Here is a 26594-nt window from a genome sequence, read left to right on the forward strand (position 1 = left end):
TATGAAAGGCCCCACCACGATATCTGATGCTTTGATGTCCTCTCCCAAAGCTGCTCGCTTCAAAATCCATTCTTTTCACTAACACTTTAAATTCTTGAACCCACACACACTGCCTCTGTCGATTGCTTTATTACGATCCGAAGCGACGCGACGTAACGATCTCAATAAAAGTATCCTCCCTCTGCATGTAATTCCATACATTTATTCGTAGTACTTACATGAATCTGCTACTAAAATCTATGGAATAGTTTGTTGAAATACAAACTGAGATTAAAAAGTGAAATAGGGGAAACGATCTGTAAATAAAATTAATTGGCGGTTTAAAGGAGATAATACCCTGTTTCTTAATTAGGGCACTAGACTCTGAAATACGCTTTGAACGGCTGGCTATTGCTTATTCCTATGTTTCTGACATCGACAATGATGCAATTTAAGTAGGGATATAATTGGTTTAATAATGTCTACTTAACACATTCACTGCTATTTACATGGATATTTTTTTTTTATCAAGAAGGTCTTTATTTCAAGATCGCATTATACTATTTTTCGCAATCCATCGAAACGTACAATCTCAGAACACACAATACTTGCTTCAACAGTATTATTTAGATTCTAAGCAAGATATTTGAGCTGTTCACACACCACACTGATTAACTCCATAAATTGAAAAGTAGGAAAATATAACGTTACAAACACTATTTTTTAATTGCACGTTATACTTTACTATTCATTATGTCATCCTTTTATAACAACCGAACCTATGAAGTAAGTTATTCGTTTCTCGACAGTTGAATATTAATCGCGTACTCGTGTCATGGGATTAATAAACTGGCCAAAAGTGCCGATTAATTTGGTTCCTGAAAGGATAAACTATAAATCTTCAGTAGGGTAAGTACGTCGTGAACACGTTAATAGAGACTAGTACAACGAAACGATATATACGTATATAGCATCGATGTTCAGAACTAGACAAAAGAATTTTGTGCCTTATAAAGCGATCAAAAACTGCAATTACATATGACAACTATAAATCATGTTTCCATATTCCAACGACCAAAATTGTAACGAAAAATTACTGAAACTTCCCAAGTTCACGAGTAACTCTTCCCCGTCGCTTTCAGCGGACGTTAAAGAAGACGAATCCGCGACATTGGCCCAGGTACCACGAAGATCGATTCCGAAAAGCAGTTTTTAGCGGCGAAAAGGAATAGCAGGAGGCAAAATTACATCTCGAACGGCCTGAGGTCGCAGTCTACCGGAACAGAGACTCGTCCGTAGTCGCAGTTTGTCGGCCAATGGGACCAGACAGAAACGCAATCGCAATGCAGGCCAATCCCTCTGCCCCGTTCGTCCACCCGCTCGCTCGCCCTCCCGTTCCCGGTAATGACAATCATTACGGGGAATGATTGCAGCGTCGGGTCCGCCAGCGCGCCAGCCGCTATTGGGGGATGGAAACCACCTTATAGAGTCTCTCCTCGGTCCTCGATGCGAGCGGTTTGTCACATGCTCCCGACGCGGCGGAGTGTTTCCTTTTCGTCGCGATTCCTTACGAATTCGTTACTACGGTGAAAAAATGCCATCCTTTTCGCTGAACGATCGTGTAAGATGGACAGACGTTGAAGACACGAGCGTTCGAAGTATGGCCGACGATTTCGAGCCTCGAACACGTGGATTTCTAGAAGACTTCTATCGTGGAGAAAGGTTTACCGAGATTGGATTGAAATTTTTGTGGCTTTTCGAGGTGATAATTTGAGAAATGGAATTGGAGTAATGGACTGCGATGCTGGATCGAGAAAGTGACGAATGAAAGACGCGGACGATGCGACGGTCGCGTGATGGAAACGTTTCAGTGCGATACGAGTGCGTCATCGAATACTCAGGGTCAGGATGATGTAATTGCTGGAAGATTTTTTGTATGGCTCGGCGAATGATGGAAAAGTCTTGTGATAAACATAGTAAAATGTATGCAAAAAGTCTATACATGAGAATCATCGAGATGACAGAAGAACATGGCGGTCATTCGACCACGTGACTGTTTGTGCGACCATTTTCAAGGTAACTGTCAATAAGAAATATGTATTTATTTCTAATAAGACATCTGTCAGACGTTTAACATTTTTACGTCAAACCGTATAATATTTTCCAATTGATTCGCCTCTACCATGTAATTTAATCGTGACAAATAAGTAAGACAATTATATCGTATCTCCGTTTAGCAGCATCAGTCACTGGAGATTCGCCAAGTTTGCTGAAACTTCTCTGTACAACGGAGCCACGAGGTTAATCGCTAATTGTCGTTTGAAAACCGATCGATTTCTGATGCTCGGTGAATTCCTTCGTCCGGATGCAGGTGGAAAGAAATCTCGAGCAGACATAACGGTAAAGTGATAACGCGTCATTGATAGAATGCAACGCGTTGATTCGACGGATGCGCGTAATACTCGTCGAGATAGGAGAGAACGGACGGGTATCAATTTCAAAAGTCGATAAAATATCAATGCTTGTTAACAACGATGAAATATGGTCCATGTCCTATATCGTTATGTATCGAACGTGGAGCATAATGACCGGTGATAATCGTTCGTAATAAGAGATCGAATCGAAGTCCTCGTGGTTCTAGGAAATTATGGAATCGATCACTTCGCGAGTTATCCGGATCATTCTTGCGAAACCCTGATTTCTTTGGGGGCAAAAACCGCGGTCGCGAGACCGGTTAGAGCTTTAACTGGTATCGAAAGAACAGATTGCAGGAAACGCTTGGTAAAAACGCGGCTGCGCTTCGCAAACTGAGGGATACATCGCGGGGGAAAAAGTTGAAATTGCCGTCCGTTTCAAGAGAGGAGCTTCTCAATGAACGCCGGCACACATCTCTCGCGATTGTTTCACCCTTCTTCGACGAATCCTCGATAATTGTGCTCGGACGTAAATAAAGATTCTCGCGAATGAATGGAGGGTTGGCGAGAAGAAGGTGCAACGCCGGTACAATGTATTTAATTGCACGTACAGTATTTGGCTATTGAGTTAGGAAAAATTTTACTTTCCTAAAGACGACGCTATAAATGGGAAGTTGCACTTGGTTGTTCATAGAATTGGTACATCCGGCGATTAATTTATTACTACACTATGTCACAGGGAATTTTTGTAAGCAAATGGTTACAAAATTTTCCTTTCACGGTCAGACAATTTATTCAACTTGAATGCTATTGAAAATATCTGAACTCTGTTCGGATCGCCGCTATATTTATTATCGATTATTCTAATATCCGACCTGAAGATGAGGATACAAAATGTCTAGAAATATAACGAAGACATAAAATAACTGATACAGCAGTGTATACGAAATATATCAAAAAGACTACGAGCTATAACGAATACAAACGAAGAAAATAGATAAGTTTTACGATCTCGGTTCAACCGGCCTCCCAATTTTACTAGAGATATGAAAAACATTGACTGTTTTTGGTATTCGACGAGACTGTAATCATCACGATAATCGAATAGGACAAACTTTTAATTCTAAACAGATTACAAGAGTTTGCATAATAAAGCAGACGCCGCTAACTTCGCGGTGACTGGATTGCCAATCGACCGCGCAAGATTTCCGAACGTAAAATCATCGTACCGACTGGAGCCTGTCATAATACTAATCATCCCCTGAACGCAAAAAACCGATCGATTTTTCTCAGGCAAGCCCAGATACGCGTCCCTCCGCCCAATCCAGTTTTCCTCGCAGCCTGCTTAATCCAGTTCCACCGGGGCTGACTCTCGTCAAAGTATCGGTTACAAAGTATCGAATCGATGCTGGAGGTATATTTAAAGACGCAGGAAGAAATTCGACTGGATGGTGACCGGATTCACCCATACTCTGATACGTTCTCCATCTGGAAAGAGGCACGGTATTCAACGTTTGGTCGCGTGTGTGCGTATTTCTGGGCGCGTTCGCTCGTGTGCGCGTCCTTTCTCGCCGCGGAAAATATAATGATGGCGAGCGAACGGAGCTGCGAGCGTTCGTTCGGTCGAGACTCGCGTTGGAAACCGGCGATAAGGAGGGAGTGTCTACTGCCGCCATAATGATAGCCCTGAGCGGCTCTCTGACTCCGGTACACGCTGCACCGAGCTGTTCTGTGCACGTTGCATCGACTATACCGTGCGTTTGTACGCGCTATGTGCACATGCACCGAGCCGCTGCACGGCATGCAGGCACGCATGCACGCGTGCACGCACTTTACGTGTCGCCAGCCAGACAGCCAGCCAGCTAGCGAGGAGAGTCTCGAGAAGGAGGGAAACAATGAGCGTGTTCCTTGCCATGCTATACCTCGTTTCTCCAGGAACCTTACCCTTTTCCTCTATCTTCATGCACTCACCGTAGTATGCTTGAACCTTTGTGTCTGGCTACCCACGCGGTGCATGCGCGACTCGCATGCGTTCCGGCTTCTGGGGGTGAGAATCTGTTTATTTATGAGTTGTACGAATCGTTCGCCAATTGCTGTCATTTAAAATTTAAACTCGCCTGATGAACAAGTTAAAACGGTTATTAGAAATCGAAGTATAGGGTGGAGAAGTTAATCGTAAGGGAAGGGACTTTCTCATACATTGATTAACGTTGCTGGTGATATTGTTGTAGGTTTCGAAATAGAATGTATATATATATATATAGATATATATATCATAGGTATAGGGCATAGTGGCTGGTTTATATCGCAATACTTAAAACACGAGTAAACGATCCACCGGCTCGCAGGGGTTAATCTTTCCATGGAATCTTGTTCGGAAATATGTTCGAGTCGATAAATTAAACTAAAGGGAGGGGAGGGGGGAGTTAGGGCGTTGCGTAATAACCATTGGAAATTTCGAAAAAATCGTGCGCCGCGTGGCCTGTCGTTCGCAATTCTCCGATCGCAGAAAAAGAGGAGGATTTCTGATCGAACGGCCGCGCGCACACACCACACCCCGGGTTTCTGGTACCGCGGCATTGCCACGAGGGTTATACCGGGTTCACCAGCGGCGTATATGGGGTTCCGCCATTGGTCGGGTCGGTTCAGATTCATTAGCACGCGAACGGCGATTGGCCGGCCGCGAGGCTATCGTCTTTTTGCTTTCTGCCCGCGTAATGACGTGCTGCGCGTCTCGGCTTATATGCAACCGAGCGATCGTGCATGGCAGATAGGTTTTGCCGGTGTCTGCATGTGCATCGTCGAACCACAGGCGCACTGTTATACGCGTGCAGCCACGTATACGGTCGCACCAACCTTCGTATACGTTCACACGTACAGGAAGCGGCCGACCGAACCTGGAAGATACCTCGAGGGGGGTGTGGAGTTACCTGCATCGCAAATGGGTCTCCGCCACGCAGCTCAGCCTCGAGTCTCGAAAAGGATACACATGTATATATACGCCCTTTCTCCTCGCACCCTCGACGAATCGTCGATCGTCGAACGGGGGAAGCCGAATCACCTGATCGAGATCCCCAGATTTCACGAAAAAATAATTACCAGAGAATCGGTGAGAGATAGGTAGACGGTGTTGAAATTCGATTCCGAAGGGATGTGCACGCGGGCCGCCTCACCTCCATTTTGAATTCTTGTTAACCGTGGCCCAGGGGTGGTTGATGGTAGTTGCCGCGCCAGAGAACCCGTTGGTCGAGCACATTACAATAATATCGATATTAGAATGCAGATCGTTTCATGCGCGTGACTTCCACGCGGCGTCATACGGATTGCCAAGGACGTGTCTTTTTCTTCTTTATTTTGTCTCATTTTTTTTGTCTCGTTCGATACTTGTCTTTTTTTTATCGCGATTTGCTTCTTGTAAGTATTAATTAATTCACGATGTACGTAACTGCCTGCAGCGGAAATTAAATAAGTTTCTCGTATTCAATTTGCGGGACGAGATCGGATACGTGCGTATGCAAATCGTTCAATTACGACAAGGTAGACACGTATGCAAAGCGTTGAACGATGTTTTTACTCCCGTGTCGTCATCGCGACACGTGATCCATATACGTTTCATACTCTGCTCTCCGCTTTCGTCAGCGCAGTGTCGATTGTTCTGCTTTGCCCATTCCCTCGTTGTTTAATTACCGATCCAGACCGTTGTTTCCTCTTAACGTCATAATCGACTGGAGGGCCGTGACTCTTAAATCGGTCCTCGACGACCAATGCACAAGTGTCGCGACAGTACACCCCTATGCATCGTTGAAAGGGCGCCTGGTTACGTGTGGAGTGAGTTTGAGTGCTCTAGGAATGTGTCGAAAGCACTTCGCCTAACATAGAGACCTTGCGACTAATGCCTTGGAAAGAATGGAAGAACTTGGAAAGAATCTTCGTCATCGAATTTGCTTTTCTGTTTGTTTATTTAATAATATCCAAAAATTTTCTTCGTCGAATCGTAGTCACCGAATTGAGTATATTTCTTTCTACTGAAAAATCATTTTCTTTTTTTCTTTTTTTGGTAAGTCTCTTAGGACATTACTTGGAACATTGTTCTAAATAAACGCTCGAATGACAGCGGATACGGTTCGTCAAGATTACGTAAACGCGGCTAATTGCACCGTGGATTGCATACAATATTCTTTCTAATCATCACTTGGCCGTTCTTTGTTTCGAAAATTCGTTCCCAGACGTCCTTGTCACGAATTATTATCCGGTCTTCGACATGTTCATTATACGCTATGGAACTATATCTTCCATGCGACGTGACGTTTCCTTGTCGCTTCGCTATTTACATCAACGATGTAGTTCCCACATGAATCCACGTTTGACATAATGACAACGTGGCTTAAATACGTGTCATTATAATACGTGTCATTACGTCGAATTTTCTCTCTGTTTAGTAAATACGTTTAATTAAAGCGTAACCATCAACGGGCGGTATATCCTCTATTCTTATTTAAGCAAAATCATAAATAGTCCAGAGATTTACCGGAGTTTTTCCCTGAAAGGAGGTGGAATCAGACGAAGGCGAAGTTTTCGCGAGAAGCCGAGGACCCGTTCTTTCTTGTCACAGCACAAAATGGCCATTGAAACGTGACTTCGCGTTAGCAGATATGGATCGCGCCTTCCCCGGAGGTCGGAGGGATCGCTGTAGCGCACGGGGGAAATGGTGAACTGCCGGAGGACGGGGTTGGTGTCGCCATGGCAACAACGATCCCTCAGTAGCCGAGCCCACCTACACCCTTCATTCAACTCTACCACCCCTGTAATCCGCTCGAACTCGAAGACAGCCACTACGCAATTTTCATGAGAGGATACCGAATTCGCGACGCTGTCTTTCGGGGATCGTAAGGCAAATAGAGAATCTGTTTAAAGGAAACGACAACCGTTACGATTCATCGCCTATCTTACGAAATAACACACGATATTTTGAAAAATATCAACTTCAGCATTGAACTTCGAATATCAGACCTTTTAATCAGCCGTCATTGACAATCGATCGACGTCCTAATGTTCCGATTGGGAGAAGAAACTCGCGAGAAAGGACAAGTAGTCAGCTCGTTCTTTAACAACGTCTAATTAATGGAGGAAGTTAAAAAGGGCGCGGTTCACGGCGACCGTTATTCCAATCCTTTGTCGGGAATCTAACGAAGCGACAAAACGTCGCTTTAATCGGCAAGTTGGTCAAGTCTGACCCAGATAAATATTCATGAGCTTTCACGAACGACTCCTTGCTTCTCTATCAAGAGCACCGTCTAACGCTGCCACGTCTCACTGTGAGCTCTCGGCCGGCATTCACCACCGTGTTATTTCATCCCCTTTGTGTTCATTAATTATTTTTCGTCAACTTATAATGCATCAGCGACGAACAGCATACATATATGCATACGTGGTCGCGAATATGGGACGAGTAGGCGAAAAGTCTGGACGGGATCGGCCTCCGGGAACAGCGTGGCGATACTATATTGTAATATCGTCGGCTCGATTAACATAATATCTTTGCTCCTTTCGTATTCAAAATGGGCCACCACCAGGGCCGTATAATGGTACTCTCGATCCGTGTTTATACTAATGCTAGGTTCCCTGGGACGAGCTCTAAGATCATAATGAGGCTTCGATCGAATTAGGAAGGCGGATGACTCCTCTGCTGGTCTCCCGTTTCTTCGCTTATCCGTATCCTCTTACGTTTTCGTCTTTCACTTTCGTTTTTTACTATTTTCTCGTTTCGGGAATCCCGATATACTTTTCACAGGCAGCATCATTACGCGAGGGCAACCACGATCTATGGCAACGCACACGGTGGACACGTTTTTTTGCTCTTCTTCTCGCTATGGATATTAAACGGTGTTTCAGGGAAGCGTCTCGAACCCTCTGATATTAGACGAGACATCGTTACGTTCGGTTTTCTAATTGGTTGAAAAAAACAACCGACTAGAAAGCGGATCGTTCGACGGTCTTCGATCCGATTACACCTTTTCAGGGCATTAATAGGCGTGGCGAGCGAAGCGCGTATCGAGGAGAAGGAAAAGAATCCTTCTTCGAGTATGTGAAACACGATGTCGGCGTGTTTAAATTTTTCATTTCCAGTAGATCGGCATAGAAGAGAAACGCGGACGTTCTTATACACAGGCTACGTGTCTCTTCGTTTTATGCTTCGTATCAAGCTTCTTGTTAAATATCGATTCTTCGACAATACGAATGGAGAGGAGCTGGAGGGGCAGCGAACGCGAGAAAGTAATTTCTCGTTCAAGGAAAATCAACAGTTTTTCCGCGAAACGAGCTTAAAATCTCCCCCTCGTTGGTCGGAGAAGTGCCATTAGCAGCGGCGGCGAGTACTTTAGAAGCTTCCAGCTTCCCCGCTTCGTAGCATCGCCGAGCTTTCGAGTACAGCAACATGATGTTCGTCGTTGTTGGTCGTTGTTCTCTTAGCGCTTTCGTGATATTGCATCCATTCGGGCGAGTTCGTACGGAAAAGGGTGGAACATCGATTCCTCGATTTCTCCTATTCTCGAATTGAAAATCTTACTAATTCCTCGTTCCACCCTTGAAAAATATCTAACAATTTTTATTTCCTTGTTTTTAACGCGGATATATCGTGCTAAAAAAAGAAAAAAAAAAAAGAAAATCGTATTGAAAATTTACCTCGATGATTTCCACGGGAAGATAGTAATCCATTCCCCTGAAACGGAGGGGTGGTAAAAACCAGGAGAAGCAATAATGCGCGTGCAACGTGTGAAATCGCGCGCCGGGAAACCGAGCGTTTAAATCGTACGGGTCCGCACGAAGCGACCGGCCCGATCCAAGGCGAATTCAGGATTAATGCGTTTTTAATAGTGACATAACTGCACCGCTCGTCCGCCTTTTTCCCCCCTCACCTCCTCCTCTTCTACCCTCTTTCTCTCTTTTTGTTTCCCGTTCTCTTTCTCTCTTCCTCTCGGTTCGTATCGCGGTTTTTACGCGGCGAGTGTCGGTCGTGTACGTCGTTTCTATCGCGAAATACACTTCGCGGAAAGCCGAAACGCGCGCTTTCGGGCATTTTTAACGATCCTCCACGCGGTAAGGAGAGCAACAGACAGTGAGAGATGAAAAGAAGGAGGATGAAAGAAACAGAACGACGAGCAGAAAATCGCGTGAATACATTACAACGAGCGCGCTCCACTTTCTTGCCGGCGGAATTGCGTTTTGCAAGAAAGTCGGCACGCCCTCCCCTCGTTTCACACAGAAACGTCCGGAATCGGCGGATTGCGCGGTCAATTTCAAGCGTGTCGAGAGAAAGCTCCATCGTACCGATCATCTGTCGCGGCGTTTTGCAGATTTTGCTCTTGTCCGATGCAGTATATTGTTCTTGTATAATGTTTCCATCGATATGAAGCTTTAGGGATGTGTCAGGGACGGGCAAGAGAAATCAAATTTACAGGGGGAGAGCTATGATTCTTCCCTTTTTGTCAGAAAAAGTTAATCTTAAAATAGTCAATAGCAGAGTATATATCTAAATATAGATACCATACGCTGATAGATGTTAGAATTAAAATGATGTGAGCCGAGTTTCCATCTCAATAATTTTACCATCGCGTTGATCTTACTAAAATGGTCTGCGCGTAGAAACGCAAGAAATTTGAAATCTACCACCTCGATAAATTTGGTTCCACCGCTCAAATTGTAACTTTTTGTTTGTAACTGATCGTAAAATTGTAACTGTAAAAGTTGTAACTTTGGTAGTTCTACTGTTAAAGATTGTGTGGTTAATGATCCCAATATTTTATACGACACATAGATATCGAATGTTACAGTTTCGTCTCAATCGCAACCTCTGAGCCTTTCTAAAATCCCTTCATAAAGACGTTCGAATGATTATAAAAATTACGCTAAAGATAGGTTACTTTCAACTATACCAATCTAGCTGGAAAATAAATCTAGAAAGGCGAGCACACAGCTGATAGCACCTATGGCTTTCTTCAACTGGCCAATTGTTGAAATAATTTTAAACCTTCTCTGAAATTGTTACACTTTCGCCACTCCTTTTCCTTTCTACGAGATTATGTTCCCGATTCGATATGAGCGTAAATTGCTTGCCGCGCCATCGGTATCTTCCGCGACGATTTTACGGGCGGCCATCAAACTTAACGCGCCCGCGTACACATTAAAAGCTGCTACGCCCGGCCCGGGTCATGAGATAATGAACCGGTCGTATGATTATTAGAATCAAGCGTGTCTGTCGCGCCTACGACTTGCTCATTTTTTTACTGCAAACGGGCAGATTCTTTTGAGGTTACGCCGATACGAGGCAGGTGGGGAACGGGCGCGATACCGATCCGTATCATAGTTTTATTCCTTCCACGGCCAAGGAAAAAATGTAATTGGCCTGACCGAAATCTATCGCAAGATGGATAAGGGGGCCACGGGGGGAGAAAAGGAGCACCGAGGGATGCAAGGGGGATGAAGGAAGAAGAAAAAAAGCACGTGTGCGAACGGGCGACCGCTCGTAATAACAATGATTAGGACGACGAACGGAGCATGAAAAAAAGTAGAAGAGCAGCAGGTCCTGCCTTGGATCCATCTTAAGATGGCGGCCGGGGGAGCAAACCACGTGCAACCATCCTCGGTCCCATCTAAGATATACGAATTCCTTCGAAAAGTATGAGAAAATATTCTATCTGAAATTTTCTTTATTTCTTCCATAATTTAGGGAAACTAACGTATCGCGTAGAAATTTGTTTATTTGCAACATCGTGTCAGGGTGGTCGAACGTAAACCATTCAGCACACGTGGGCCAACGAGCAATCCGCTCCGATCCTTTCTTATCTGCGTATCTTCGCGTCGGTTAAATCGAGGGTTAACTCCTCGTCGTCGTCGACGTCGCCGTCCTCTACGTTCATGTGCGATGCCGCCCGTGGAAAGAGTTGCTGGAGGAGAAAGAGATTGTGGCGGGGGAGGAAGAGGGTCCAGCATTGTTCGCGGACATTGTAAGCATGTCCGGAACAAAGAGCGGTAATCGACCCGTGTAACATTTATAACGTAATGGGAGGGCCTCACCGGCCCATAATAATATCAATTACGGGGCAACAGGAGAAAGTAAGAGAGAGAGTCTGAACTGTGGCGAGAAAGAGACGAGAGAGGGAAGGAGGGTGAGGCAGAGGGCTTAGATCGAGGGAGCATATTCGCGACGCGGATTCGCGAATCTGTCGGCCAGAAAATTGACCAACGAAACCTTTCCAGCCGACCAGCTGTCTTGGGATAGGAAGAGAGCGTCGTGACGTTCTCGTTAAGTCTCGTAATCAAGCTCGAGGGTAACGAGATTCGTGTATCAGAGGGATGATTCGTAAATCTTTGGAAATCTTAGAACGTATAACGTTCCGGGTTTTGGACTCGTTTGACTAACAAGCTGCGATTCATGGACTTGGTATTGCGTACACATTTCCTATCATTAACTTTCTCTAAGTTCACTGTATTTTTATTACCAGTTAGGAAATTTAAGTTTCATCTACTTCTGTAGTATCACTTAGCGTAGGTATACAGAAGAACAGAGTATCCATGCCTAACAAGTTTCTCCTCAAAATTCTTTCTGCTTCAAACCTATTAAAACAATGACACTATTTATATTTAAATATACTTACCATCGAATAATTCTACAGCCCATTCGAATCCAATATGAGATCAAATTTTATTTTTTCTTTCCACGGTAGGAATCCTTATGGAATCACTTTGCGCCTCGGTTGAAAGCCTAAGAGAAGACAAAGAGGAGACGAGAGTAATCGAGTTGAATTGACGGGGTGCGTAAGTGAATCGACACGTCGCGAGGCAATCGCAATTGACTTAGAGGTACCGAAACAGTGCCGGGGCAAGGTCGAGAACGTATCGAGGAGGGCCTGGGACCCTTCGTTTTTTAATTTCGCTCTCTTCTCGCAAGGTTTTGTTTAATGGCGAAGGCGGTAACCGCGCACAGACCAGTCGACCAATGAGAGCTCGACTGGAAATCATACGCGGGATCGCCGGCCGCACGGCGGCCTCCGAGAGTGGAGGTGAAGTTAGGTTAGGTGAGGTTATGTTCGCTCCCCGCGTCTCCTTAACATTCGACGGGCCTGTCCCGGCACGGCATCGCTCTCGTAAGAGGTGGGGCTCCGTCTCTTCGATCGGCGTTAGGCATTTCTTCTTCTTCTTCTACCTCCTCTTTTTTTTCTATCTACACTTTTTCTCCAACCTTCTCCTCCTCTTCTTTCTTCTTTTCTTCTTCATCGCCGTCGTCGTCTTCTTCTTCTTCTTCGTCTGCTTCTTCTTCTTCTTCTTCTTCTTCTTCCTATTCTTCTTCTTTCCCTTCTCCTCCTCCTCCTCCTCCTCCTTCTTCTTCTTCTACTTTCGTCGCTCCATCATCGACTCCTTCGCCCCTCCAATGCTGCTCGCTGTCGACGAAAGGCTGTCCACTATATACTTAGCATTGCCTTCGTTTTAGGACCACGTGAAACGCCAAGATAAACCGCTATCGCGAGTGTAAGTGGGGGTAGCAGAGCTAGTTATCGAAACTTGGTTATCTTTAAAACCGCCTCGTATGTTCATTGGAAGGTTTTGAAATATTCATTCTGTTTCGTACTTTTGAAAAACCATCCTACATTTATTTATAGGTTGGTTCTAACATTTATAGTTTGCAGTACGAAGACGTTATTAGTTGATCGTTTCTGAAGATCATCGAGGGTTCGTGATTACGTAGGAAAAATGATCGAATGTGGCTGAAAGTTCATTCTAAATTGCAACTACGCGATAACCTCGATGTAGCCACATAGTTTGATAATTCCTGAGATTCGATTGACTTGCGAGCTCGGAGGAACCGTTTCGGGTAGAAAATGTTTCTATCGATGCCTCGTTACAGGCAGCAACATCGTTGGCTTGGCTTTTCACTTCGCAGCAGCCTCTGTTGCTCCTGTCCTAATAATCGGGTTATCGGCCATCGATATGTCGAGAACTCTAATTACATTCTTCTGTGTTACTGCTTAACCGTGCTGCGCGCAATCTCCTTCTCCTCTGTCAATACCGAACAAAGCGTTTCGCAATTCCTTTCGAGTACAAGAAATTACGGGGTACGTTGAAACACGTGGGAAGTAGAAGAGCTCGTCGAAGACGAAAAAATTTGCGGGATTGTCGATACCACGGATCTAACCATTACAGATAATTATCAATAGCCAGGCTAATGATTTCACAGAAAGTTTGGTGAGCCAAAAAAAAAAAAAAAAGGAACAAAAAAAGAACCTCATCTATCTTATAGTAGCTTTACACGACATTACGCAATTCTGCTTGTAATTCGAAGGATAATTATCAACATTCGTGAATCTTTGTTGAATTCTAGATGTAACAAAGAGGATAAAACGGAGGATTGATAAACACAAGCGACAGATTCCTCCGGCGATCGCGTGATTCTGTCGTTTACTCCGGAATAACAATCACGTGACAATGTGTTTTTCGCGTGCCCCATCCTAAGTCCGATTAATCCACACGATCTCTACATGGACGAGCGCATTGATACCGTTAATTATTAATTAGATACAACGGTATCACTTTATTAATCAACGTTTCGCACACGGTTACGATCCATTAAAAGAATTGATTTAACGGGAAACGGTACACATCGGAATAGTTTCGAGTACCAAGTTTCTGTTCCATTTCTGCGAAGTAGAATATGACCGCGCTCGAACGGCAACGCGAGACGTTCGTTGAGGTGATCGTCGTACCAAATGCACCAAAACGAAGCCGTGAAGGGAAGGAAAGGAACGTAGCCATTGATGCAGTCCGCGCAGAAACTTCGTTGATTCCTTTTTGCGGCTATTGATCGATGGTGACCGTAATTTTCAGATCGCGTGCCACATCAGCTGCCACCTTCCTCTTCAATGCAAACCAATGTTATCGGAGCGCGCGTTTTTCCTCAAACTCGTGCCTTTCACATTTCTTCTTTTTCCTTCTCTTTTTTTTTTACTTTTCACGCGGCCAACGAGCTACGTGTTTTCCTGCCGCGATATAAGACAGCGATTAGGGCTTGTTTGTAAGTTCATGACCAATTAATTTTATTTTTCACAGCGTGCGGTAATGAACAGTCCTCCTCTCTGGAAGTAAAAAAAGAGGAATATTCTGGAACCCTTGTTTTACTCTTTCGTCTCGTTAAAGGATATTTCTCTTTCTATTTTATTTTTACTTTATTCTCTCCTTTTCGTACTTCATATTTGTCGTTAGCAGACAAAAAGAAAAAATACAGAGAGGGAGAGAGGGAAAGAGAGAAAGAGACGTTGCATGTGCAGGGCGCCGACACAGCAATCACGTTTCCGTGTTCTTTCCTGTTGCAGGTGCAGCACAGGGACAGAGGAAAAAAGAGAACGAGAACCTTGAACCAATCGTAAATGGCGTGGAGTGAAAGCGGTCGGTCTCCGCGGTTTTCCCAGAAGAGCGCGAGCCACGAAATTATCGACCTGTAAATCGGAACGAAGGATCTCGTTTCTTACTTACCAACGTGGGTATGAGCTCGCTCTCTGTGCCAGAAGAAAAAGGAAATATAAAAGAGAGAACAAAGATTGAACGTACACGTTGGTCCCGAGACGAAAATCGTGAATCTGGTGCGTGCTACGAACGACGATTCAGACGTTACAATTTGCTCCTCGCCGCGAACAGCTTTCTGCCACGTCAATCCTCGCACGTCGAAACGTGGCTCGGTGTTCCCTACGATTGATTTACATCATCCATTTGACGGATTACGAATAACGATGTTTAGATGTTTCAGAAAATGACTGGCGAGCCGGGTTTGAAGATTTCTATCGAGAACATTATTGCACAACGCAACCGAGTGATTGATGGAGAGCGTGCACTATTTTCTGACATGGTTTCGATGAAAAAAAGTGTCATTTATTTCCCCCAGTGATAACTCTGGGAATCCTTCCACTTGGATTAATGACTAACCATTATCGTGCAGACTGTGTATCATTTCTTACACTTTAATTGCGAGTAACTGGAAAATAAAGCGGTAGCTTCGCCCACGAGAAACCAGAGAGAAAGAGAGAGATTTATTCTATGCCATTATAGTAATGAAAAAACGAGAAAAGGAGCTGCAATAGACGAGAAAGCGTCGTGGGGTCACACCTTACCCGATCGAAAAGGAAGATGAGATTGAACGGTGACACTCGACGGACAATACCCCGTGACTCGATTACACACGAGTACCGTTAATCATCCTAATAGCGTGCGCATAATGTCAGATACGATCTGCGTTCGCTTGCTACGGTAGATTCGTGATGCCACGCTCCTCCAACGATCGTTCGGCCCACGTGCGACTCGGCGTCGCACAGGATGAGTCGAATAGAAAATGAAATCATGCTCCGCCGCTTAGAAGTACGGCTTTAAGATCGTGAATGGGCGTACAGAGACAATCGGAGACGCTAGGCGCCTGAATTCCGATTGGACGTTGCCTTCTAATTGAGTCATCGTGTCATTAGCGTTATAATAATCACGGCTCGTAACGAAACGATCTCTCTTTGTCGACTGTACGCTGGCCTGGAACGCCACCGCCGGGAAAACACAGAGATCCACCCGAAGATCGTACGTAGATCGATGGCCAATTAAGCTCAATTACCGACACGGATAATCGGCCACCGTCGGTGAAAGAATGATTATTCCGCGAATGATCGGTTAGGATATCGACCTTGGCTGATTTTGCAAGATCGATTGCAACGATAAAGTAGACAGAGGGAGGAATTCTTGATCAAGTAGGAAGAACGATTGGACGGAGAAAGGAGCTTACGAGGGAGAAAAGAGAATTTCTTAAATTGAATTTGCGATTGCATTTGAAGATTTACATTGCTACATTTTATAGCTATATCGTACTTGTCTAATGCATTGCACAAGATAGGAATTATTCTTCAACGGATATGATAAATGATTGAAGAAAGAAGATCGAAAGGAAGGATAGTTTCCTAAATTGAATATTCTTGAACGAATATGAAAACCGATTGGTCGAAGAAAGAAGTTGGAAAGAAAGGTAGAATAGTTTCCTGAACTGAATTCGCGATCATATTTAGAGGTATTAAAATAGAATTGGTATACTATATCGTATGTATTCGTCGAGCCGCCTATTTCACTGGAATCCGAACAAAGAGGGCCTCGCATTTTCGGAACGAGTTACCGGAACATCGCGTGCCACCGAAATATTCTGGAAATATGCTAATTACCAGTTAGTCAGTCAGTTTCTTGTGGCATTGCGCCCGTTTCTACGATCGCTATTGCCTCCTTTCCACGCGGTTCACCTTGTCGAGACGTTTCGTCCCTTCTTTCCTGACTCTTTGTCCCGGTTTTCAGGATTGTTCTTGTCCTTTGTCCGCCGCGTTCGATTGTCCCTTCGACGAACATGCGACAATTTGACGCCGTTTATCTTTCATTCTTTTCCGTTCGAACGGAAGGTTTAGCTTCTTTTTTTATGGGGAGTTTTAAAGTCATAAATATGGGTCAAAGAAAAATTGCACCTGTGTCCAAGTGGGTTCTTGGGAACTTCATGCCAACCCTTGAATTTTTGTAAATTACGCAAAGGAATACTTTACTTCTGTGAACTCTTTCTTAATAATCACGAACATTTGTCGTGAACTTTTTTGATAGATATGCGATAGACGAGCGATTTATTTAAAGATTTTTGAACTAGAAGCGAATCGATTGAACCTTCTCTGTAATTTTACCGTTACTGTCTGACGAAGTCCTATTCTACTTTGCACAACTTCAATCCTCCATAGCCATACATTTTACAGACTCTTTAGACAAAGTGGGTCGTTTATATTCAAGTGTAAATCTTCTATTGTTCTCGATTTTCAGAAAACGTACGAAACTTCTGGAATACTTATCAGTGTCTCTATTCTATTATTATACAACGCTACGTTAAAGCAAATATTTGAAACTTTTCTTAATAAAAATGAAAAATCTTTTCTCAGAGAAATTGAATTGTTCTCGATGGATTGAATATGCAAGCGTACGACACTCATAGAACCGGCGAGGTTAATGAAACTTAATTTTCTATTATCGTGGCAGGCAAAGTGTTAATTTCTAGTATTATGCACTATATTTTACTTCTTATCAGAAATTGAAAGATTTACGAAGAGCTAAATATTGTGCGCAGCCAGACGACTTTCGCAGAAACAAGAGGGTGAATAACGGAAAACATAAGTTTTTAACGTCATTGAAGGCTAGGTGCTAATTTGTAATTATCGTATACTATGTTTTCCTTTTTATAATCGAGTTTTCGACTCGTTTTTCATCGACAGGGATCGTTGTCATTGAGAAAGGCCGGCCAACATCTCGACAGTGTACTTTCTTGCCTCTCTGTTGTGTGCAGTACAAGCGTGCATACTTTCTGTCTTCACTCCCATTAATTAACCACACTGTGTACGCGGTTGTTCTCCTGTTTCGAGAATGAGGAGCGACCCCTGCGCTGTATCGCCGGCCTACAACATCCGCCCTGAATTAATTGAATATACGGCTCGCGTTTACACGCGATACGGAGCCAGTCTTTGTATGTTGACTAATACGGGGCTTTGGTACGTTGGGGAAAATTAAAAATTCATCGGAAATCGCGCGTAGGACGGCCTACCTCATTCCCGCGAAACCGTAGGGTTTCGTGTGATTCGAGACCCGAGCCGTGGCACCTACACGTTCAGTCTTCCCGCGAATTCGTTCAGAAAAAACAACAACCTTCTTGGAAACGTGTATCATGCGAATATTAACAAATAGAATGCGGATTTTTATGCATTTATAAGAAATTTGAAAATACGAAATTGTACGGAGCGCGCGTGATACGAAGAAAATATATAAAATATCGAAAATATAGCGCTTTGTATGATATCGATAGTTGGAACAATCTTCTACGAAGATTAACAGAAAATGCCAATACGAACCCAAAATTTATACGCGTCCTGTTCACTACCAACATATTTTTACGTGTCTCGTACAACAATGATTTTATTATGTTCCGAATGACGTGAATTTGCATGGAAATGCAGTCAATTAATAAACTTTGAACCACGTTTGGGAAGTCGTTCTTCAAAAGGTACGGCTCTGACTTGATGGCAAATGCGAAACGAGCGAGTGAAATCAGGAAAATTAGACTACCATAGTCGTTGTAGTATTCCACCCATGTTTTTCTCCTTCGATGTCTGGTTCATACAAACTCGTCACACCTTCGACCATTTTCTAAACTTTGTTCTCGAGCATGTTCGAGTGGTAAAACCGTGACGTTTGCACCTTCGAGTGCAGCATCGACGGCGGCGCGTAGAGAACAACCGGAAACGAGGGCAGGTCTATTATCGCCCCGGAGGTTATACGAGCTAGCCGAAGTTTCATCGCCGTGGAGTTCCAGGTACAGCAATATGTTGTTTTATGGTGCAATCATCGGCGCGGTAATAATCATTAAATCCGTTGGCCGAAGCTGTGGGCTCCAGGGTCTCGTGGTCTTTGTCTCTTTCTCTCCTGAACGAGCTCGTCGTTAGGCTCAGATTAATTCGTTGATCCTGATGTTGTTTCGCTGTTAAATGATCAACAAGAATAATCGTTTGTTCTATTAGCTGAAAACAAACTTTCTTACGAAAGAGAATTTGACTTAAAAAATTATCATTCGAAGAATTTCTTAACTTTAACTAGCACTAATACTTTTATAGAGAGGAATCGTCGGTGATGCTGTACCGAAAAAATCTTCTTTCGTTCACCTTCGTATTAGGTAGAAGTACGAGAGATTCCGAGATAGTTGATGGGTTAAAAACAGATTGAATTTAAAAAGTTGTAGTTTAAACATGGTTTTGCGTTTAATTCTTTCGCGAAGAAATTTCTTCAACGGGCTAAAGGCGCCGGCTATGATTGCACAAAAATCTTTTCTCGTTTATTTCCTCTATTAAGGACAGGAAGGGAGAAAAGTAGAAAATCAGTGAGTTAAAGAAGGAAAGAAGAAAGATCGTCATTCGAGTGATTATCTTACTTGATATTTTTGTGTAGAAATTTTTCATCGCTCTAGAGGCGCCAGCGATGGATACCAAAAAGTCCTTTTTCTATATCGAGAAAAGGAAAGAGAAGGGAGACTACGAAAGGGTTAGTTAGCGAGTTATATGATGGCCATAATTGCGGTTTATTGTCTCAATAAATATATATTATACGACACACGCCGGCTATGTATCAAGGCAGAAGCAGCTTGATCGAACTGCTTCCCGGGATTTGAAATCAGACGGCATGTGTCGGCACATATAAGGCGCAGTTTATGAGTCTGCTTAATATGGTTTATGGTGTTTTGTCCGGCTCTTGTCGACTCCCTACGGAACCGGAAGATGCCTCCTAACGATCTACCGAGAGATGATGACGAGGATCAAATAACGATGAACCATCGACAACACGTGTTCTTTATATTCAACGAAAATTATGTATGTTTTAAACGTAATTATAAATATGGAAAATATTTTACAAAGGAGGAATAATTTATTCCAAAAACATCATGTTACATTCAAGCAGACGATACATCAATTATCCTCACCTCATGAATCGATGACAGAAATTACAGCTTTTTCCAATGATGACGTCAATTTATTAAAAAAGTAGCGCGAAGAAACAATTTAACGTCTTTGTGCTTGATCGATTGTTGGCCAGGTTACTGATTCAAACGTACTTACACTCGTATATTGTTGCATAATATGCAATTAAGGAGACAGGAAGCGTGTACAGTTTGCTATACGTGTTAGTTTCCGCTCTGAATTTATCGATCCTCGCCGTGTCGATTGATAATATTTACCGATGAGTTTTACATTGCATAAGTTACTATTTTCACAACTGGCATGTATCGTCACGACAGAGCTGTCTATTGCGCAACGCGAAATAATTAACTAAATAAGCGACGTAAACGTTCTACTTTTCTAATCTTCTCTATAGTCGTTTTATGCCTACATTTCGTCGATGAGTGGCCATTAGAAGTTCATTATTCTTATCTTAATTACACCAACACGACGATGGTTCAACATTGTTGTGCACTTGCTTACCGTGAACCCACGAGTCGTGGGATATCGTGTCATTCCATTGGTATAATCTAATAATAATTCATAGAACGTAGCCCGTGTCGCGAACGTGACGATCGGAAGATAACGAAAATGATAAACTATACCCGTAGCATCTAGCAATGAAAGCTGAAAATTGCACAGTTGTAACAAAACTGTAGATTTTTATTCCTTTTCATCGTAGTATAGTTATTCTTTTTATCATTGCCTCTATAGTAGCTTTGTACTGCTGCTAGCAACATGATTTTTACTTCAATCAAGGATAGATGATGTAAGTTCATAGGTATACGTAGCGAGTAAACTGTAAATATTTAGGACAATTTATATTTTTATATAAACGCAATTGAAGAAATGAAACCTAATTTCTTTCGAATTTCTTTCGACTACTTAATATTATAAACTTTGGACATTTCATTATATTTTTGCGTGCTCTAAAATTTTTCATAAATACGTAAAAATCAACAGTTGAGTAATGAGTCTGATACAAGAATGAAATAACTATGAAAATATTTTCGGGATATCTTTGTGACAATCGAACCATCGATGTGCACTATTGCGCGATGCAAGTGCAAATCCTGAATATTGTTTGTCCTTTTAGCCTTTGTATACAAATTAAGACGTTGCAGGAGAATCGGAATGAGTGGTTCATTATAGTAAACGCATTCTTCCAGATAGCGTAAAAGCGTTAGTCTTGCTGCCGGCTAATTCCGCTTGAATTTAACGGCAAGGACAGCCTAATTGATCTATGCAATTACGTACCGGTGGCGTAAGTGGTGCTAAGTGAATACCGTGGTAAGCCTTGGTTTCTCGTAAATTATCGGACAGCAATTTGGTGCGCGGAAAACAGAAGTAAAAAGACACCGGTGAATCCCTTCGATCGACAGAAATACACAGCGTGCGATAAGCCTTTTTGCGCAACTTTTTCGCATCGTAAACAACAGTTTTATTATACCCATTGGCTATCACGCTGTTATGGTTTGCCTATTTATCAGAATCTGCAATTTCAATAAGATCCGCTATCTTTCATTTAACATTCGTAATTTATTTTTCTCAATTTTCTTGTTATATTCTTGCGATTTGTGTTTCGGTAGTACATGGCGTGCTTGTGACAGTCCTTTGTTCCATTGCTGAGAATTTTGAAACCGAACCAGTTCCACAGACCCCTAACATTAGAGCTCGCCTTATTTTCTCGTAATGACAGTCCATCGAGGAATGTCTTCGGGTTCGAGATTTGGAGGTTGAAATGAAAGACACTCCTTGGATCGTCCGATGATCGTTGAGACTCTTCCTTTACCATTATTTATTCCAAGAGTTGTATTCGTGTTTGAAATTTTCTTCCGTTATTGTCGTGTTAAGCAGACGATTTTTGTTTATTAATATTGCCAGGAATATTTTTCTGTTTCTTTACCATGACTATGTATTTTATTTATTCGAACAAATTAAGCTCGTGTTAATCGTATTAATGATAATCGGCGCTAAATGCAAGAACTTAGCAAGAAAAGAACACCATAACGGGAGGAGAAGAATAATACATTAACCATCGCTGGTCGTCGCGTCGGTTGTCTTCATTTCACGGGGCTTTTTCCAGTAAACGGCATGATGGATGCGACGGCGAGAATGCAGTCGACGGGACAAGAAGAAGTCCAGCTGTACATTCTTACATAACAATTGCGAATTCAGCTAATAAATTATAACACGTCCTAAGTGTCTAAGCAGCGAGCGTCTATCACAAAACCCTTGCGATATTGCCATCCGTCGGAAAAAGGGAAACGTTCACCAGATATGGAGCAAATACCATTTCCCAGTCAGAGGCCGAAGAAACGAAGAGTGAAAGGGAACTTTCTGAAATCCTTTCATTTCAGTAAAATTGCGGTTTATTGACACTGATGATCTAAAATTCGCTGCAGCGAATCGTCGCTAACAAAACGACCGATAAACGTTTTATACCTTCGCTTCGTGCTTTCTTCCAGTTTCCCCAGGAAGTAAATCCAACTTTCCATCCTCATGTCGAGGAACCTGGTTCATAAAATTTGATAACCAGAACATTTGCATAGACGCAGGATAAAAATGGCCTCGCAATAACGCAACCAAATAACGCACTGCAAATTCCGATTTGATTTAAACGAATCAGTCTCTCGGAATCAGAATCAGAGCGAACATAAAAGGATGAAGAGCCGGCGAGTGCATCGCGAGATACCGCTACGTCGAGTTTTAGCACTATCCCGCGTACCGGGATTACTTTCCTTTCCCCCGAACGATCTTTTTCGCGAACGGTGAACGGCACGATCGATGGCAACGGAAAAAATGCGGTCGATGCAGCAGGAAGGACGCAAGGTGGACACGGTCGAAGAGAGGGTGCAGTAGGGTCGCTGCTTTCCGTGAATGCCGGCGGCTTCGTTTGATGGTTTTTACCGAGAGTCCTGGATACCGCGCGTTCCTATAGCACGATTGGCTCCTTCCATGGGCCCCCGTTCGGTCATTGGTCCTTTCCAACAGGATCGTAGGTGCCCGTGGGACGACTTTAAACAGACGTCGTCGCCTTCTAAGTTGTTCTCCGCCGCGATTCTTTTATACACGCCAGCTCCGCGATGTCGTCTATACGTGCACGGAGAAAACAACCGTCGACATTCTTCGGGCCACTCGCCGCGGCCAACCTTTACCAAGTTCGACTATGGCGAAAATGAAATAGTGACTGCGTCACGTCAAGCTTTTGACTTTTATGGGACACGGATTTTCTCATCGACGCTGAGAGAGACGCTCGAGCGTGGTCCCTGCTTTCGACGATTTTGGTCAATGAGCACGTGGACATTTATTCGTAGTGATCTAAATCGACGATAAATTTCATTCTTGGAGTATTTATTTAACGGTGGAGTAATCTGGACCTTGGGTGAGGCTAGCAATTTCTTTATGGAAATATGAATTACTTTTGTTGGTGATGTGATTTGGATCTATGCGAATATATTCTTTGTATCCTTTCGGAATACTTCGGTGTTCGTTGAAGTGATCCGGATCTTGGCTGTTGTTGGGTGAAATAGAAATTTCTTTGTAAATGTATATATGATTTTATCAAAGTATTTATTCGATGGAATAATGTAAATCTTTGGTGCTGTTAAGGAGGCGTAGAGATTTCTCTATAAACATATAATCGAGTTTCCTTGAAATATTTATTCAACGGAGTACGCAATTTGGGTGATATTGGGTGAGGCTGAGAATTTTAGAAACATATGAATGTTATTTTTAACTTTCTCTATTTATATTAATATACCAGATCTTATGCTTTAAATTAAAGTTTTCGAACGTGAAGTCTCCCACGTAATTAAAATTTTCGATGGAAAATTTGATAGTCGAAAAGTACGATATTTGCTTCGTGGAAGTTGATTATATTCGGAATAAGCGTTCGAGCGGTTCTGGTAAATTGTAAACCGCTTGATGTTATGAAAAGGAAGTACATAATGAGGGTTATTGCTAGCAATCGACTACTCGATATTCCGTTCTGCATTAAGACACGGAATTATGTTTAAAATCGAGCACCCAATTAGCCGAGGTGCATGCCATTAGGTCCATTCTGACGAATCAGGCTAACATCGTTCGATTCTGTGTCTATAAATCGTAACGTTAGAGGTTCTTTCGCGATACTTAAAGCGCAGTTTCGTTAACGGAACTTCGATCAAAGTCTCAGACGCGAATATGACTCGTATATGCGGGCCATGGTACTTGGAGGTTTTATGGAGTGCCGTATAAAGTGGGATAAAGCCTCTGTTCCGCCGGCACGAACCGATTCTGGTATGCACGAGAGTTTGGTTCGCCACTTCCTGAAGAGATGGCGCCACCATAGCGGTCGATACGTCTTTCATAGTTCTTCGTGTACCAAGGTTAAAGAAACGGAACTGCCTACGATGAAGATATCGACGAAAATGCTACGATCGTTTAAAAATAACGAGAATTAATAATCGTAAGTGGTTGTCCCACGTCAAAGAGATAATTTGTTACATTTTAATCGCGATATAATAAATATTACAAGTCGTACGATACTTTAACATTATTATATTGTATGCATAAAGAAAGTCGATGTGAACGGATCGCGTTTGATGTTTTCAGTTTCCATGTTGTTTATTTGTTTTCGCGTGTGTTCAGCTAATGGCTGGATACACGCTTGATAATGCCTTTATATGGCCCGATAAAGCTCATATAGCTTTTAGCAATGAAATCATAATCGCGCGCGATCGCCCGACACGATGTATTAACTACATGCCAGCCCTGTTTGTAGCTACACGAAGACGCATAAACGGTTCTATTAATTATGTAGATGATGCTGTTGCGTCACGGATCGACGCTGAAAACACTCGACCGATTCCCATATACATCTACATGCGCGGTATACAGAAGAGAACGATGCCTGATATTCCTCCGAGAGAAATGGCTTGAAGAAGAAGAGGATTACCAGGTAGTTATCCCTTAAATGAACAGTTTTATAACAAAACTCGATATCAAAAGTGGAAATCTTGGCTACATATTTCTAACGTACATCTTCGTTTCTACCAATCGAAGATATCCTTAGATAATCCTACGCCTCATTTGTGTAGTTAATTGACAGCTATCAATTTATGAAATTGCTATATAAAATCTAGGAACCAGGTACGTTTCAAGGAAATCTCGATGGTACGGAGGAAGACGGTAATATGTCAATTAGATTTTAATGAAAAGCCTTGAGAATTGATTAGATCATCGGTCTTGAGAACTTTACGTATGCCAACGGTTGGTTATCAGGTATTTTCAATTCGAGATGAGCAACGAAGACGTAAATCAAGCTCGGAGCTTGAGAATTTTGTTGGACGTCAAGTTGTTACGCGGAAAGTACTAAACACGTTGATGAAGTGCTTACAAAACGTTGTCCAGAAGAGAGACAGAAAGGTAGAGGGGAGGAGGAGGACTCCCCTTGCTGTTCCTTCAATTCAATTGAATTCTATTCCAGCGTGCAGTTGATATCATTGAGGTCGCCACTTAAATCCTCATTGTCGTTCGTCGCTTATTGTTTCACCCTTCGTTCGGCTACCAACGAATGTACATACGTACGTTTCTCTTTCACATCCGTACCCGCACCTCTAACCGATCTAAAGGAGAGCCAGACTCGAGGGTCCAACCAGCTAAGAATTGAAACTGTCGTTGCGGATCGGAAAATGACCGCTCTGGATAAATTACACGGGTTAGGAACACAATTAAATGAATTTAAAATTGATACAGATTTCATTAATCTACTGAAAATGTGATGCAAAACAATTTTTTAGAATGTACTAAAAGTTTTAAGCGAGATTAAAATACAGAAGAGTTTCATTTCGTACGATAACTAGTAGTTGTGTTAAAATATTCTTCTAAATACTAAATCAAAAATTCCCTGAAAAAAAGGAGAAACAAAGTAAAATAAAACAGAGTAAAACATTCCAGTAAAAGATATTTCGTACGCATATTCGGTAATCGAATTTATTCCAAAATATTTCTCCCATATCTGCAACTTAGACAGCGTACCGTACGTGACTGAAAACACCGAACAATAAAGTCATTTGCACAGGCGATCCTCCAATTACAGCGAGCACCACAACACCGCAGACTCGTAATCCGAATCACGCATGAAAAGTAGATAGAAATGCGGCTGACGAAAGGACGGCGGTGGACGAAGAAGAGACGAGCCTCTGGCGGTAACGAAAAATTTGGTCACCCAACCCCCTCTGTCTGCCTGAAGGGCTTCCCTCGACTTCATCACCGCTCGAGGACGCAGGTAGCGCCATCCGACTCGACGCTACTTGCCGCGTAGCGAATTTCAAGGAGTGCACTTCAGGGTCTTTCAACAGTGGCCGGTGCGCTGGAGAACCCTCTTCGTGTACCGTGAAGGCTTGGGTAGTTTCTGGCTGCGATGTTGTTGGCAACGGGGAATACCCCCGGCACCCCAGCCACATGGAAACGTGGACGGAATAATGGACGAAGTGAAGTGCGTCGCGGTTGCTCCCGAAGTGGGCATTGTTGGCCCACATGCTCGCTCGAACAAACCAGGTTGATCGACTTCGTAGGAACACATGGGAACGTCGACCGCTACTCTTTCTCCTTTCCGTCTCCTTCTTCCCCTTCGTTCTAT

General features: G+C 43.0%; 1 long non-coding RNA gene across 2 annotated transcripts; it reads left to right on the plus strand.

Annotated features, from left to right (window-relative positions):
* Positions 1 to 1367: 1367 nt before the first annotated feature.
* On the plus strand, positions 1368 to 25814 carry LOC122574155. Of its 2 annotated transcripts, XR_006318920.1 has the most exons (3): positions 1368 to 2055; positions 14756 to 24419; positions 24774 to 25814. It is a non-coding gene; the product is annotated as an uncharacterized LOC122574155 (long non-coding RNA). The 2 variants fall into 2 exon arrangements; XR_006318919.1 differs by having other exon boundaries at positions 14756 to 25814.
* The last annotated feature ends 780 nt before the right edge of the window (positions 25815 to 26594 follow it).

This window comes from Bombus pyrosoma, linkage group LG13 (genome assembly GCF_014825855.1).
Source record: "Bombus pyrosoma isolate SC7728 linkage group LG13, ASM1482585v1, whole genome shotgun sequence".
Classification (NCBI taxonomy): Eukaryota; Metazoa; Arthropoda; class Insecta; order Hymenoptera; family Apidae; genus Bombus; species Bombus pyrosoma.